This window comes from Hippocampus guttulatus, chromosome 13, assembly GCF_054856545.1.
Source record: "Hippocampus guttulatus isolate MCC_2025c chromosome 13, RoL_Hgut_1.0, whole genome shotgun sequence".
Lineage (NCBI taxonomy): Eukaryota > Metazoa > Chordata > Actinopteri > Syngnathiformes > Syngnathidae > Hippocampus > Hippocampus guttulatus.
This window is the reverse complement of record NC_141273.1, coordinates 2,881,322-2,896,295: the sequence shown is the minus strand read 5'-3', so window position 1 is coordinate 2,896,295 and position 14,974 is coordinate 2,881,322. Positions and strand designations below refer to the sequence as shown.

Here is a 14,974-nt window from a genome sequence, read left to right as displayed (position 1 = left end):
CTTGCTGCATATTTCAAGGAAAGTTTCTAGCCTCATCCTTGCACACAACTCTGTTGTTGGCTCTGTTGTTTTTCCAACAAGCTGTCATTTGCTGTACACTACATTCACCAGGTTTTGGTGGGAAACTTTTGAATAACAAGTTGGGTGATACTGAAACTGGGTGATGTAAACACATGGTTGTCATCAAGGTGCTAGATATAATATTTTGATATTTTTAACTAAGTAAATATTTGAATACACAATCCTGTCTTCTTCATCTTTTTTTTGCATTGTAGCGCTATATTTGTCAGCTATGGCATATGTAGGTTTAACACTTGGAAATTATGGATGAGCTTTGGCTCGCATAGTGGAAAGTAATAACAATCAGCCTACACCCTGTCCACCTACGCAGCATAGGGAACTGAATAATGCAGCTGAAATATTGGACTTTGCTGCAAAGTTATACCAAAAACGTATGACCTGAATATTCATAGTGACAGTTATCATGCAATTAGTTTTGTCAGTGTCATTTCTGTCTGGGGTCAGTTAATTTCCCACGCGACACCTCTCTTCATCACATGTAATACTGTGTAATTGCTGCTGCGGAATAATTAAACTGCAGATTCATTCTACATCTTCACATCGCATATGGTATGTCCTTTCATTGACGCAAGACATCCTGACGTTTTATGAGACAATTGTAGATTCTTGACGATCACTTCTTCTCATTTTCTGGCACAAAGCAGGTTTTGGCACAAAATAAATTCTAGGGGGGGGGTTGTGAACACACAACAGAGGAACAAACTACACAAACAACTCCGAAACAGTCCAGTCTCCTACAAAAAGAAAGATGACGGAAGTACAACAGAGCACGAATGCAACGCATTCTAGCCGTACGTAATTAACTCTTCTCATGCGTAGCGAGGCTACTCCCACCGCAAACGAGCATTTGCTCCGGAGCAAATTTTTAACCCTGTAAGCCTTCACACATACCATTTTACATCGGCGCTGCCCCGCAAACGAGCATTTGCTCCGGAGCAAATTTTTGAACCACCTCCCTGAGCAGGGTTAAATTTGCTCCGGTTTAAGCTGTTTTCAGGGGCTACACCAGTGTAATTTTGCACGTGTGAACGCTCTACTGGGGCAGCACCGGCGCAGCACCGGAGCAAATGTTGCCGTGTGACCACCCCTTAAGTCATGCTGAGTCAAATGCCAAAGAATACAAGTGAGTTTTGAGGTGGGTTTTAAAGATGGGCAGCGAGGGGGGCTTGCCGAATGTTCAGTGGGAGGTCATTCAAGAGAGAGGGACCAGAAACGGAAAAGGCTCAATCCCCTCTGAGGCTCCATTTAGTTCTTGGTACTTCTCAGTCGATTTTACGACAGTCTTTGGAGTGGGCCTTGGAAGAATTACTACGGCAACTCGAATAATTTGACAACAAAGAGGCCCAAGCAAAATATCTGCCTCGAGGCTACCTTTCACCCGAGTTATGTAGACACTTGTTGCGGGCACACAACACACGGTTTAGAAATGAATTGATGTGAGGGCTGAGAGCCAATAAATCATTTGTAAAAGACAGAGAATGTCCAAATTGTGGGATAATTTAAAGCAGCATGTCTTTGTTTATTCAACATGTGAACACCGAGTTAACAAGCATCTCTCACACAAGGCAAAGTAAACATTGACGTTGACTAATGTAATACAGTCTACTATTGCAGTTAACTATAGGTATCGTCCATAATAGCAAAAGTCCCAGAAAATCTGGAGAAACCACTGCGTGTATGTGGCAAGGCCGAAAACCAACATTGGATGTCCGTGACATTGGATCCTGACATCAATGTGTAATGATATCACCTCATGGGATCAGGAGACATTTCAGAAAACCTATGTACAGTTCGGCGCTACAGCCGTAAGTGCATCTTAAAACACACACACACACACACTCTTAATATTTTTTAGGTTACCACCTCAACCTCCAGATATTGGTAATTTATTTGGTGATATTGACAAATACTGCAGAATTGTTGGAGATGCAATTCTTTTGTCTCACCGTAGAAGCAGTATTATGCTCCAAAATTATTGCCCAGATTCTGTTGACTGTTATTTGTTTATCTGTTTTCAAAAGTGTGTCTTTTGTTTCCTCATTTCACAATTCGTACTGTGGCCTTTTTTAAACTCGCCCTCAACAAATTCCTGTGTTAAAAACCTGCTTTTAAAGATGATATAAACTACAGTGAAACTCCTCTACAACAAAATCATGTTTGCAGCAAGAAATTTTTCACAACAAGGGAACTTTTGACTATAGCACATTTACCTCAGATGTAAACACACACACACACACAAATTGTATGTGTACTCTTTATTTTTATTCCAATAGTGCATAGGTATGAGCATACAGATATTTGACACTTCATATAGCCAACGTAAAAAGAAAAAAAAGGAAAGAAATTGTGAAATGTATGATCAGCATTCACTTTCACTTACATCAATTTATTGCATAATGTCTTTTACTTTGCTTGCTCCATCTTTCATTTTTATTACTTTTATCCTGTCTTCAAGCGTTAAAGCTTTTCTTTTCTTCACTCCTTGGTCTGCAAATGTCCGTTTTTGTTGCCATTTTAGCAATGCAACGTTCGTGCTGCGTCTGAACCAAACAAAATACTTCCTGTACCATTGCGCATGTGTAAACCACTGTGGTGTTGTTGCTGTTGCCGTTTCCGAGCTAACCAGTAGGAGTCGCTCTAGGCTGAGGTTGGATTAGACTTTTGCGGAAGGCCTGTTTTCGTTGTAGTGAACTACGTTGCGAGGCAAGGCAGAAAAAAAAGATTTTTCAGTCTAGGGGGAGCAGAAAAAAACGGGAATGGTTTTATTGCATGATGATTTTTTCACACTAGGGGGGATTTTCGCCCATGAAGGTTTCGTTGTAGAGGAGTTTCACTGTACCTGAATTTGCAAAACAAAATTCACAGCGCTACAATTAAGTATTAACTCTTGTGAAAAATCTATAACCCTCCTGAACAATATGAGTATGAAAATAGCCAGTTACTGTAGGTAGAGATCAGACAGTTGACCGTGTTTTAAATCCACCTCCCATCCAATGTGGATGTCCTTGCTGGAGGACAGTGTGTTTGGCATCAAAGCAGAAATGTGTTTCGACACAGGCAACCTTGCACAGGTAGCGATTGCTTAGCTGTGGCTAGTGGCCACAGTGCTGTGGAGGACAACCGCTACCTGGAGCGAAGCGTTTTGTGTGGTTTGCCCTCACCGGAGTGGACATGTTTACCTTCCTGTGTCGACTGGAAAGACGTGGGCTGGTGGAAGGATGCTAGTTGACTTATTAGTTTAAGGGGGGAAGCCTGTCGTTGCCAAAAAGAAAGAGTTGGGAGGATATAGAGAGCAGAAAATGAAGGCTAGTCAAAAGCACACAATGTCTGTTGGCAGTTTGCTTTGTTTTGAAAGGTCATGTGTGCCTTTTGGGTATTGTCGCAGTGTCTCATTCTTTTATTGTAGCTCAACCTCTGGGTTGACAACATTTTTGATGCTTTACCAATACTCTTTAGTAGTTTGTGTCTTAATATAGTTGTGAGATCCAGTTTCTGTCCCATAAGGTGATTGTTGACAAATAGGACTGCCACCTGAACACCCATTAGGCCTAATTCACGAAGAAATGCATAAAAAAATATTATTAATTTTATTGTATTCTCAAAATCACTGTCAGATTCATGACACTTAGGCACCAGCCAAATTTGGCATGCAGGCGTGTCGTCAAAATTTCAGCAGAAGTTCATAGTTTGAGAAGGGACATGCCATGCAGGACATGTAAACCGACACAGTTCCAAGTATTTTTCACAAGCAAGAGGTGGGGGATTAACTTAATCTCTGCATCCTCTAAAACATCCGACATCCTTGCTTTGCGGTGATTCAATGTTAAGGTTTCACTGTCCTGCCAAATAGGTTTTGGTTCCGATATTTTTATGATGTGACCAATGTTTGCATTATCCCCAAAATGTAATGGGAAATATTTACCCATCATTCAATGAAGTGAATCAAATACTGCACCAAAAACTTGCCCGCCAATAGACAAACTCACATTGATTGAACCGCCATGGTGGTGGTAATAAACCCATTTTCCCTTTAAAGACTATGTGGGACAAACAAAACAAAAAGATGACCAAATCTATAGTAGCATTAGACCTACTGCTCACCATAAATGTCATTTTTCTGTATGATCTACATTTCAAATTTTAATGTCATTTTATTTATCTCCTGGCAATATACAATATATCATCTTGTGTTTGCAACATGCTACTGAATGTTCAGCTGGATCAGTGTGGCATGACAGCACGTTCATGTCGGTAGCCTCTGCTCTCGCTTCATTTGAGCTTTGTTTCCCCCCCAACAGCCCTGACCCATGCCACCGGCTCCAAAGCTATTGGTGGCTCTGTTTTTGTGGATTTTGTGTCTGGTTTGTGTGAGATCAGTGTGTGTTTTGTGCTTGTGTGTGTCCGTGTAGGTGGCAAGGGTTTGTAGCTGATATTCGAGGTAACCCACGTCTTGTTGAAAGTTCTCGATTGTGGTTTACAAAAATATATACCGGTACATAGCATCAACATTTTACAAATCTTACAATACCTTAGTTTCATTTTGTGGGGCTAGTGTTGTTATGACATCAAAATTTGGAATTTGATACTATGCTTGCCTCAATTACATCGATGCTGGTACTGAAACGATACCTTGACAAGAAACGTAATCATCAGTCATAAGTAGTGGAATAATAACTGACAGCTAACCAACATTAAAGTATTTTTTAAATTATGTATTAATTTAAAAAATGAATTAGGATATTAATTATAACATTTTTGAGGAAAACAAAATCGAAGCGTTTGAGATCAAATGAACATAAAACATTTTTAAATACCGTAATTTCCACACTAAAAGGTCCACTGGATTATGAGGCACACCTTCAATGAATAGCTTATTTTATTTTTCATACATTAGGTGCACCGCATTATAAGACGCAATCTACAATGCATCCACTAGATAGAGCCAGGCTCAAGGAAACGCCAACAGAACGATCAGATGTCAGTAAAACTTATTTAATAAACCAGCGACACAGTTCACTTTACCAACAGCAAGTTATAACATTGACTCGTTAACGTTGAACTCTCTTGCCGCTGCTCTATTTCCGTGTTCGACTGCGTAATCGATCGCCTTAAATTTTAACTCTGCGTTGTCAGCATGTCTCAAGCAAAGAGCCATTTTGGGCTCGAAATGTGACCGTAATGACCATACACAAGGCACATCGGATTTTAAGGCGCTGTGAGCATTTAAGAAAATAGAAGGCTTTTAGGTGCGCCTTTTAGTTCGGAAAATACGGTACTGCTGATAATTTTATGCACAGAAAATGGCGTCATGTAAAAAAAAGTCTGAGGGCACCAAAAGATTTCTTTAGCCTTCAGGCAATATAAAATCTCACAGGATATTGAATGTTTGACATCCCAACCCAATACTGGGTAAACTTGCCGAATGGAGGATCAAAGCCAGTTGGTTGATTACACCAGTCAACAGATTTCCAATTATCACTCGTCCTCCTGGATCTCGCTGCTTTGAACTTTGGGATGTTGGCAGTTTCCGTCCAATCGTGTGTCACATAACTGGCACATAGAGACAGATAGCCATTTACATGACCAGTCGAGACTCAATCAGCCTATCGATATGTTGGACATGTCATTGCACAATTTAGGAATTTATTGAACTGAGTTAGTCATCAAAGTCATCCACTTGGACAATAAAGGCCTTTCACAAATAAAAGCCAGTTTTCCCTCCAGAAAAAGAAACGACTCATCAATGCAATTACCTTCGGGCACACGTGTCAAAGTCAAGGCCGGGGTGGCCAGATGTGGCCTGCCACATCATTTTAAGTGGCCCGCGAAAGCAAGTCAATGATAACAACTTCCATGATGCTTGCTAAAATCTGTACCGAAATTTCAAATTTTCATGTGTCATAAATCAGTGACATACTGAATGCATTTTCTTGTGATCAAACCCCTCATTACAATAGTTGAATAAAACGTTATTCTTGACGTCCTTATTATATAGTTTCAGTCATGATGGCCCTCCAAGGGAAACGGTAATTATAATGTGGCCCGCAACAAAAATTAGTTTCACACCTCTGCCTTTGGTGAATGAAGCACTTTTTGACACATCAATATTAGAGTTAACTGATGAGCCCATTTGAGTGATATTGCTAGTTTGGACTGAAGCATCAAGGTCTGTGGCCAGTGTCTATTTGATTTAAGTATGAAATCCTAAGGGATGTTGTTAATGAGTCCCTTGCGCAGTACTTACGATGTTCCGCTGCTTGTGCGCAGGCAATTTTCAAGCCAATCATCACTTCAGTAGGCATGGTCGCTCCATTTTGTTGTGTGCTTCCATATCTACGATAGAGAGTTAGATTACTGATTCATATTGCATTTGTTCATATTGCACCTAAACACAGGTTACCCTTTACATGAATTATAGTATAAGGCAACATTGTTTCATTCCAGAAAGGCATTTGTGCAGTTGCAAAAATAAATGCCCCTTAGCTAGCCCGCATTTTGCAGAAAATTGCCACTTTTTTATGGTACCTGTACTGTTTTTTGTTCCTGTGATACAGCAATGCTAACCGCAATGACGCTGTACTGCATCGAACATTGGATTCAATCCCTGAACCCAACCCTAACCTCCTTGCCTTGAGACATACAGTATGTGCCAACCGCTCTGCTGTCTCCTCTATAAACTGATTCAAAATGTTACAAAACACTCGACATGTTTCTACAGCAACACAGTAATAAGCGTAACTGACACTGAACATGGGATTTTATTTCTCAAGAAAATCTGTGTCAGCTACGAACAAGTGATAACGATCGTGCTTTTAGAGAACCGCATTCAAATATTTGAATTATTTTACCCCCATGAATATTAAAGAGGTTTATTTCAGAAACATTTTCTCGAGGTTATTTCAAGTGCAATTTTTGTTTTTCCATCTTTCGTTCAGCAACTGGTGTCTCACCCACAGTGCAAAACTGACCTGAGGGAGGGTTACCTATCGCCCTAGGCACTGCTGCATCCTCATTTTCTTTTTGGTCTGGTCAGGTTGCACGGTTCACCAAAGCATTTGCATCAAATTATTTTTTCCCTGATTCATTTTCATTTTGCATTCTCTTGCTGTTCAAAATCATCCCCACCTTGCAAAATAGTGTCAAAAATAAATCGAATAAATGGTCCTTCTAAACTGTTCTTGATTATTCTCCGTTTACCAATGTCGTCGTTACCACACCAGAAGGGGAGAGAGTGAATCAATTTTCCCCAGTGGTCACGGTGGAGAAACTAATGACAGATTGAGCGTATTTATAGACTCGTCAAGGGAGTGAAGGGGACAAGCGTGTTGCAGTTTGACTGTCAGTGCGGTGTTTTGCTTTCTAATTCCTCAATGGTTCAAATTGATATAAGGAGTCGTACACTTACAGAAACTGAAATTCTCGAGATTTGCTTTCCCCATTTTCGCAGGTGCCATAAACGCAGCTTCCGGTCTCCAGGGGAAGACTTTGAGTTTGGAGTGTCTGGGGGAACTTTTGTGAGATCACTGGTTACAATACTGGATGTGAGGGTGTGTCTCTATTTCAAGTGTCTCAAGTTCTTTCACACCAATACTTTTCAGTCAAGCTTGAATTACCTTGTTTTAACATATTGGGGTGTTTTGGGTATTAAAGAAATATTATCAAAATATTTAATTAAACAAAAAAAATTGGACTGTGTGTGATGAGAAACGTGGGATTATTAACATTGGCAGCATAGACCATCCCTCGAGCAGAGAGATTATGTTTGCTGCAATTTTGTGGATCCAATCAGTAACGTCATTAAATAATCAGCAAATTATGTCTTTACAACCGATCGCTGATTTTGCATTAAAAAACATCTAAATAATCTAATCTAATCTAATCTAATCTGCCGATCCCATGCAGACGATCAGATCTATGTAAAGTCTCGTTTTTGGAATGCGGGAGGAAGCCAAATTATCTCGAGAAACCACCACATGGGGAAAGCATCTAAACTCTCCTACACAGGAAGGCCCAAGCTGACAGTCGAACCCAGAACCTCTCCACGTTGTGCCAAATATTATTTTGTGTCATTCCTAATGAATTAAACGAATTTCTCGTATACTTGGTTCACCATGTAATGCAGTTTTGTTTATTTATTTATTTATTTATTTTTGCTATAGAATGTTGCATTGTTCATGTTTTAGGAAGATGGCTTTGTAAAACATCAGCTACAAGCCCAATTGGTCGCGGCTGCAGTTACCGTGCCTTTCCGGTTGCCACATAATTGTCACATCTTTCTCAACTTCTCACAGAGCTTTCGTTGTTGTGGTTTTCTGTCCGGCTATTGTCCCCCTTTGTCTGACAGTTGAGATTTTGGAGAAGTCGTGGCTGAAGATGGCCTATTTGGTCACAGGTCTTTCCCAATTCTCTACACATCTCAAAAACGACACGCACAAACATACGCAACGCAAACATATCTTCACGCACTCATTTTTATGGAGATATCACATGTAAAAATGACACACAAAAATCGTGGCTCATGATGTAGGACTCTTCGACCCATCATTAAGAATCTGTTGGCCTGTGATTAAATTAAACGTCAGTCGGTCATTGCAGCCTGCTTTGTATTCACCACTCATCTTTTTTTTTTTTTTGGACGTAACGTACACAGCTCCACATGAGCGGTTTCCCTATATTTACACGACATATTTTGCTTCAAGAAAAAAAGCTTGCTCCTTTTGCGTGACTGTCAAGAGATTGTCCCAAAGCAAGTGGTTGTAATTTGTGGCCTTGCCGTGCCCTTGCACGGTAAACAGTGACTCAGGAGCTCAGGAATCTTAAGAGCTATAAAATAATTGTAGGTTCATCCCAAATGTCCCTATGTGGCTTATTGCCTCAGCTCACCATTCGAAGCTACACACACACACACACACACACACAAAGTTTTTTTCCCCACCGCAGTTGCAGTGTAATGTTTACCACAGCCCTCAAGTCTGTTCATTGCAGTCGTTATTCACGAAACAAAGATGTTTTTGTCCTTCAAATGGAGGCGAAGTGCCTGTTAAGTGTATTTAGGTTGTTCATCATGATGGAAATGTTTCTAATTGTCAGGGAACATTCGTATCTGATTTTACTCTGAAAAATAGTGTTTCATCAAAGATAATCTTTGGAATATCATCAAAATTGGGAACTCTTAACTGTTCTTAAATCTACTCATCTAAATCCTTTTTCTGAGTGGGGGAAAAACATTAAAACTGAAATCTTGGATATTTTAATTTTTTAAATATGTTTTGGGATGATGGCTTTTTTATTATTGCAAAAATGTCACGACAATTTTATCTAACTTTAGGTATTGAATGGCATCTAACTCATTTTTCTGAAGTAGAGGGAGAGTTTGCTGGTCCACACAGTCTTTTAGCTTGCAAAATATAAAAGAAAATGTTTTTTTTTAAGAAACATTTAAAATTTACAGTTAATGCCACCTTTGAAAATATATGCCCCTGTTGATGCGAAATCAGGGGAAAATCAAATCTATCAAGCAGATTATTTTTTTTTCATAGTGCTTTTGAAAATCCTGTTGCCGAGTGATGGCGTGTCTGTTTAGTACTGTGACATGGCATTTCGGAGGAAGGCAAGTTGCCCAAAAGACATCGTCAAGTAATTGCCAGTTTGGGCTTCACTAATGCAGTGTACGACTGAAATCTGAAAAGGCCAGCCAATGCTTCCACGCAGATAAACAATTATGCGGCTTTTTTAATGGTAGATGTACTATAGCTTGGTATACGCTTCAAGATGAATTTAAATGTCACTCATCTCGGAAACAAAACTAGGAAGTGAGTGTAAATTAGGAATTGGTCCTCTCAAAATGCGATTATCATTCCTGTATGCCATAACTGTTCATGACTGCTGATATATTTTCTCAGTGCCCTCTCTCCAATCCACTACCTAAATATCATCTACTGTACATTGTACTATTAATGTCAAACTTAATGACTGATTGTGGGCCATGGTGGCTTTGGCACGAAAATGGCAGGAAATGCAACATCCTTGTCTTAGATTTGCTGATACAGCAAACTGAAACTGAAGTTGCATAAAAAAGAAGGAACCGGTGAGTTGGGGAATGTGGGTTTCATCAGTCCTCAGTTTGGTTCATTTGTGATTAGACAAAAGGCCTCTGCGATCATGGCTGCACACTAAAAACAAGTGTCAAAAATAACCCAAATGGGTTTATTTTTAACCCAGTCATGAGGTCATTATCGCACCATCCTAACCGTAGTTAATTTGACTTGGCATGATGGGTTGGTCGATTAACTGCAAATCCTTGTTGTTTGGACTATTGTACATATTTTTTGTTCAGCAATTTATCCAAAAGCTTGATCACAGCCCATGAGCAAAATGAATTCCAATACATTACAGTTCAATCTCTCAGAATAACAATTGTATTACATTGCCAATCCTTATAAAACTGTTCAACTCCAATCCAAAGTGTAAAAAAAAAAAAAAAAGTGATCACTCAAAAAATATATTAACAATAGAATCATCGTTAAAAATGTCATGCAAAATATTTGTACCCTCACTATTAAGTCAAGAACAAGAAGTTCAAATCAGTTCCAGACAAAATAATGAACAGTATCTGCTCCGGTTTCCTCCCACATTCCAAAAACATGCATGGCAGGTTGATTGGACGCTCTAAATTGTCCCTAGGTGTGAGTGTGGGCGTGGATGGTTGTTCGTCTCTGTGTGCCCTGCGATTGGCTGGCAACTGATTCAGGGTGTCCCCCGCCTGCTGCCTGAAGACGGCTGGGATAGGCTCCAGCACCCCCCGCGACCCTAGTGAGGATCAAGCGGTTCGGAAAATGGATGGATGGATGAAGTTGAGCTAACAGCCTGCAAACGCTGCAGCTCAGTTTACAAGCACATATTCCACTTTCCCCAAAAAATTATACTACTTTGGACTTTACTGCTGGCAGCTTAGAGATGACAATTTGTTGAAAGATAATTTCAATAATTAGGAATTTCTCCATTGCGAGACTAATAAAGGTTTTCTTATCTTATCTTATAACCCATAGGTAAAACATTCAATAACCCAGTACTTGGTTACCGCAGATGAAAAAACTCAACTGTATGGTTTCACCCAAAGTGAGATCGGGTGTTTGCTCTCTGAAGCCCACAATAAGATAAACCAGGTAGAAGATGGATAGTTGGATGGATGCATGGATGAATAGATGGATGGATGGTATGGATGGAAAAATACAAATACTACTGTAACTTTATGAATGTGATGAATATGTTTGGGTAAGCTGTTCAGATAATGGAATTACGGATTTCCCAAATGTGTTCACGTCTCTCTCAAAACGTTTGTCATGTGGTTTCCATTCCGAAGAGAATGTTGGTGGATCGGTTTATGAATGGAAATCATTGATTTGATTGCTCTAGTTTGTTCATTTCTCCCTTCAAAAGTTGTCTTTGAGGTTTCCATGCCGAGTTTTGAAGTGTTGATGCCTTTCCTAAAGTTTTGTCTGATACCTTAAATCTGTAATTGTTACCTCTGGCAAGTAGTCTCTGTGATTTCCCTGTCTTTTTTTTTTTTTTGTCTGTCTACAGGATTATGCAAAACTAGCAGACAGTTTGCAATGTGACCCAAGCTAAATCTCATTACATCTTGTCGTTCAAAAAGGGAAGATAGCGGATCACACCAGGAGATTTCATTCTCGCAGAATATTACAGATAAGTCAGTTAGTCGTTTCAGTAGTTTTGAAGAATGAGTTCTTGGCCTTGGTGGAGATCTGCGCTTCAGTTTGACTGCATTTCTTGTTGATATTTCAGCCTCCTTGTCAGAGCTTCAAAACTTCAGCATCCTTGAGTGAATTTCATATGCCCAACATGTTTATGAGTCCTGCTGTGGCCATTGCCAGGTGGTTTAGCATCTGGTAGCCCACCGTTGTAGCCTTCTGAGAAAAACTCTCAAAATGGGAAAACTTAATGGGTATCTGTCTCAAGTTGCTTAATGTTAACATGTTATCATCTAGTCGTCCTAGTACTCTATGATCTTTCTTAAATCAAAGGACACCTGCGCATTGGCGTGTAAAATTAATCATGGTTTATATCGCTAATCATTAACGCACATGACTAATTTTCAAGACCTCCCTGAAAAGAACTGCTCAACTGGCGCAGGAACAAAACATTCTTGGCAAACCCAGCGATTTTATCACCACTTTATAGACCAGATTTTTTTTCCCCACTCTTTTTTTCATTATAGTGTAGTCTGTAAAAATGTCACAAGGCACATATTGTATAGTGTAAACAAGCAACCACTCATGGACACCTAGGAACAATTTCAAATTGTCAATTAACCCAAAGACAGATGGGATAGGCTCCAGCACGCCCTCTATGGTTTTACAATTTGGAATTCAAACCAAATATTAGCTTTTTTCCTCCTTTTTGACTCACGACTAAAAAAGGTCCAACTTCTACAAGGTGTATTATGATAAAATTATCTATCCATCCACCCATCCATCTTCTACTGCTTATCCGGAGTCGGGTCATAGGGGCAACAGCCAAGATGTCCCTCTCCCCAGCCACTTGGGGAGGAGGAGCGGCTCAACTTTGAGCCCCTCCCGGATGCCCAAGCGTCTCACCTTATCTCTAAGGGAGAGCCCGGACACCCTGTGGAGAAAACCCATTTCAGCCGCTTGTATCCGGGATCTCGTTCTTTCGTTCAGGACCCATAGCTCGTGACCATAGGTGAGGGTTAGAACAGAGATCGACCAGTAAATTGAGAGCTTCGCTTTTTGGCTCAGCTCCCTCTTCACCACGATAGACCGATACAAAGTCCGCATCACAGCAGACGCTGTGAGGGGAACAAATTATGAGTCGGGGAAAAAAAATCTACAACAGATCTGCAATGTATTTATCTGAGAAATATGCTCTTGTCATTTCTCATAAAAATTGGTATTTAAACTTTGTTTTATGAGTGCTTCTTGTTTCATTAGTTTCTGTAGGATCCCTTGTCCATATATTCTCTATGTCCTTAAGTCTTTTGAAAGGCGCTTATAAATAAAATGTATTGTTATTCTTCTAGAAAATCATTGAACGCTGCCATGTTGCGGCTGTAACATTGAATATTATGAATATTTAGAAACAACAGAAAAAAGCCGGTGGCTACTGTGGCGTAATGCGCAGTGGAAGTTAGCAGATGCATCTAATGCATCTTGAGGCTTACCCCGATCACTGCTATTCATATCAGCGGCGAAGAATAAGGGCAGTGACACAAAGTGTTCCCAGAATATTGGGTAGCATGCGATTTACATCTGGTGTGACGTGCACATGAGTGGCAGGAGAGAATGCAAGTGAGGAGAGTGTGAGTGTGCAGCAGGTGTGCTGAAAGTCAGCCATCGAACATTTTATTCCGCTACCAAAGTGCCATAGCAAATTGTTTGCAGCTGAAATGGTATGAATAAACCCACAGTTGAATAAACAATATGACGTCATGTCTCGTCTTCGTCATGTCTCGTCTTCAACTGTCTTTCACCATTGCTGTTACAGTCACAGGATCGAGAGGCACCCTACCAGCTCAATGAGCCAAATACAGCCATAAGTTGACAAAACCTGAAAAAGTATCTGAACAAAAGTGAATTTCTTTTATCTTTTAACACATCTGTAAATGCTCAGATAACCACTGTGCGCTAACACTACACTGTGCCGTTACTGTATTTTGATTGTAAGTCAAATGTATTTCTATAGCCTTTAATCACAAAAAAAGTCTCAACGGGCCTCACGTACACAGTTGACAAACATTAACAACATCCTCTGACCTTAACCCTACAGGAAGGCAAGGAAAAAGTCAAACACAACCTTGAGAAAGGGCAGCAGATGGGGGGGGAGTCCCCCACTCCCCCTTCCAGGATGACCAAGCTGCAATGGATGCCGAGTGGGCAACATTTAACACACTCTGGTCCCTATACAATGTTAGTTAGATAAATATAACAGTCAATTCAATAAGATGAAGAGCTGCAGGAAGACGCCCGAATAGAAGTGAGTCTATTCGTGTGTGTGTGTGTGTGTGTGTGTGTGTGTGTGTGTGTGTGTGTGTGTGTGTGTGTGTGTGTGTGTGTGTGTGTGTGTGTGTGTGTGTGTGTGTGTGTGTGTGTGTGTGTGTGTGTGTGTGTGTGTGCGTGCGTGTGTTTTGCAAGTCGGTCCCTATCCCCAGCAAATTGCAGGGAACAACTGTACTTTGAAGCTCAAAGCTAATTACGGTTATTTGGGCCCGAACGATTAATCAGATAGCCCATTATATCTCAAGAGTAACGAACATGCTGGCAAAAATGACATCCATGGAGTTTCAAGGTGAAAATCGCTGATGGGCAAAAAGAACATAAAGGGCTCAAGGGTAGTCTTGCTTGTGAAATAAAACAGCTGAATTATTACCAAGCCGCGACTTTGCCGCCAAACCAGCGACATGCTGGCAGCACCACTTCAAAGCCCGAGTAGGTGGGGCTGAGACGGTGCAGGAGTTGCCACCGTTACGCCAATACCGAAACCACACGTCAAAATAACAGTATAATAATGATAGGGTTGTAAAGCACAGTTCATGTTTTTAATACTACGAATCATATTGTCATATGGTCGTACAGCACTACACTGGCACAGGATGGACCTTCATCCTTAATTCAGCACCGGAGCCAGTTTAGTCCTTGGGCTCGGTACTCATCCCAAGGCATAACATGAAAAAGGCTGTTCATGCTGAAAAACCTTACAGTATTGCTTTATTAAAATGATGCTGCAGAGAAGAGCGGGCCCAAATAAATCCACAGAGATGTATTGCCAGTTACGGAACAAGTTGGATTTCAGTTGTATCCGCCGAAAGCGGCCCAACCTGTTTCTAGCTTTCGAGGGAAGTATTTTTTCATAACAG

At 40.5% G+C, this 14,974-nt stretch overlaps 1 protein-coding gene across 2 annotated transcripts in view; it reads left to right on the top strand.

Moving 5' to 3' along the window:
* The window catches only part of babam2 (BRISC and BRCA1 A complex member 2), an 84,389-nt gene that overhangs the window by 27,785 nt on the left and 41,630 nt on the right, over window positions 1-14,974 (top strand). The gene's annotated exons all lie outside the window — the stretch shown is intronic.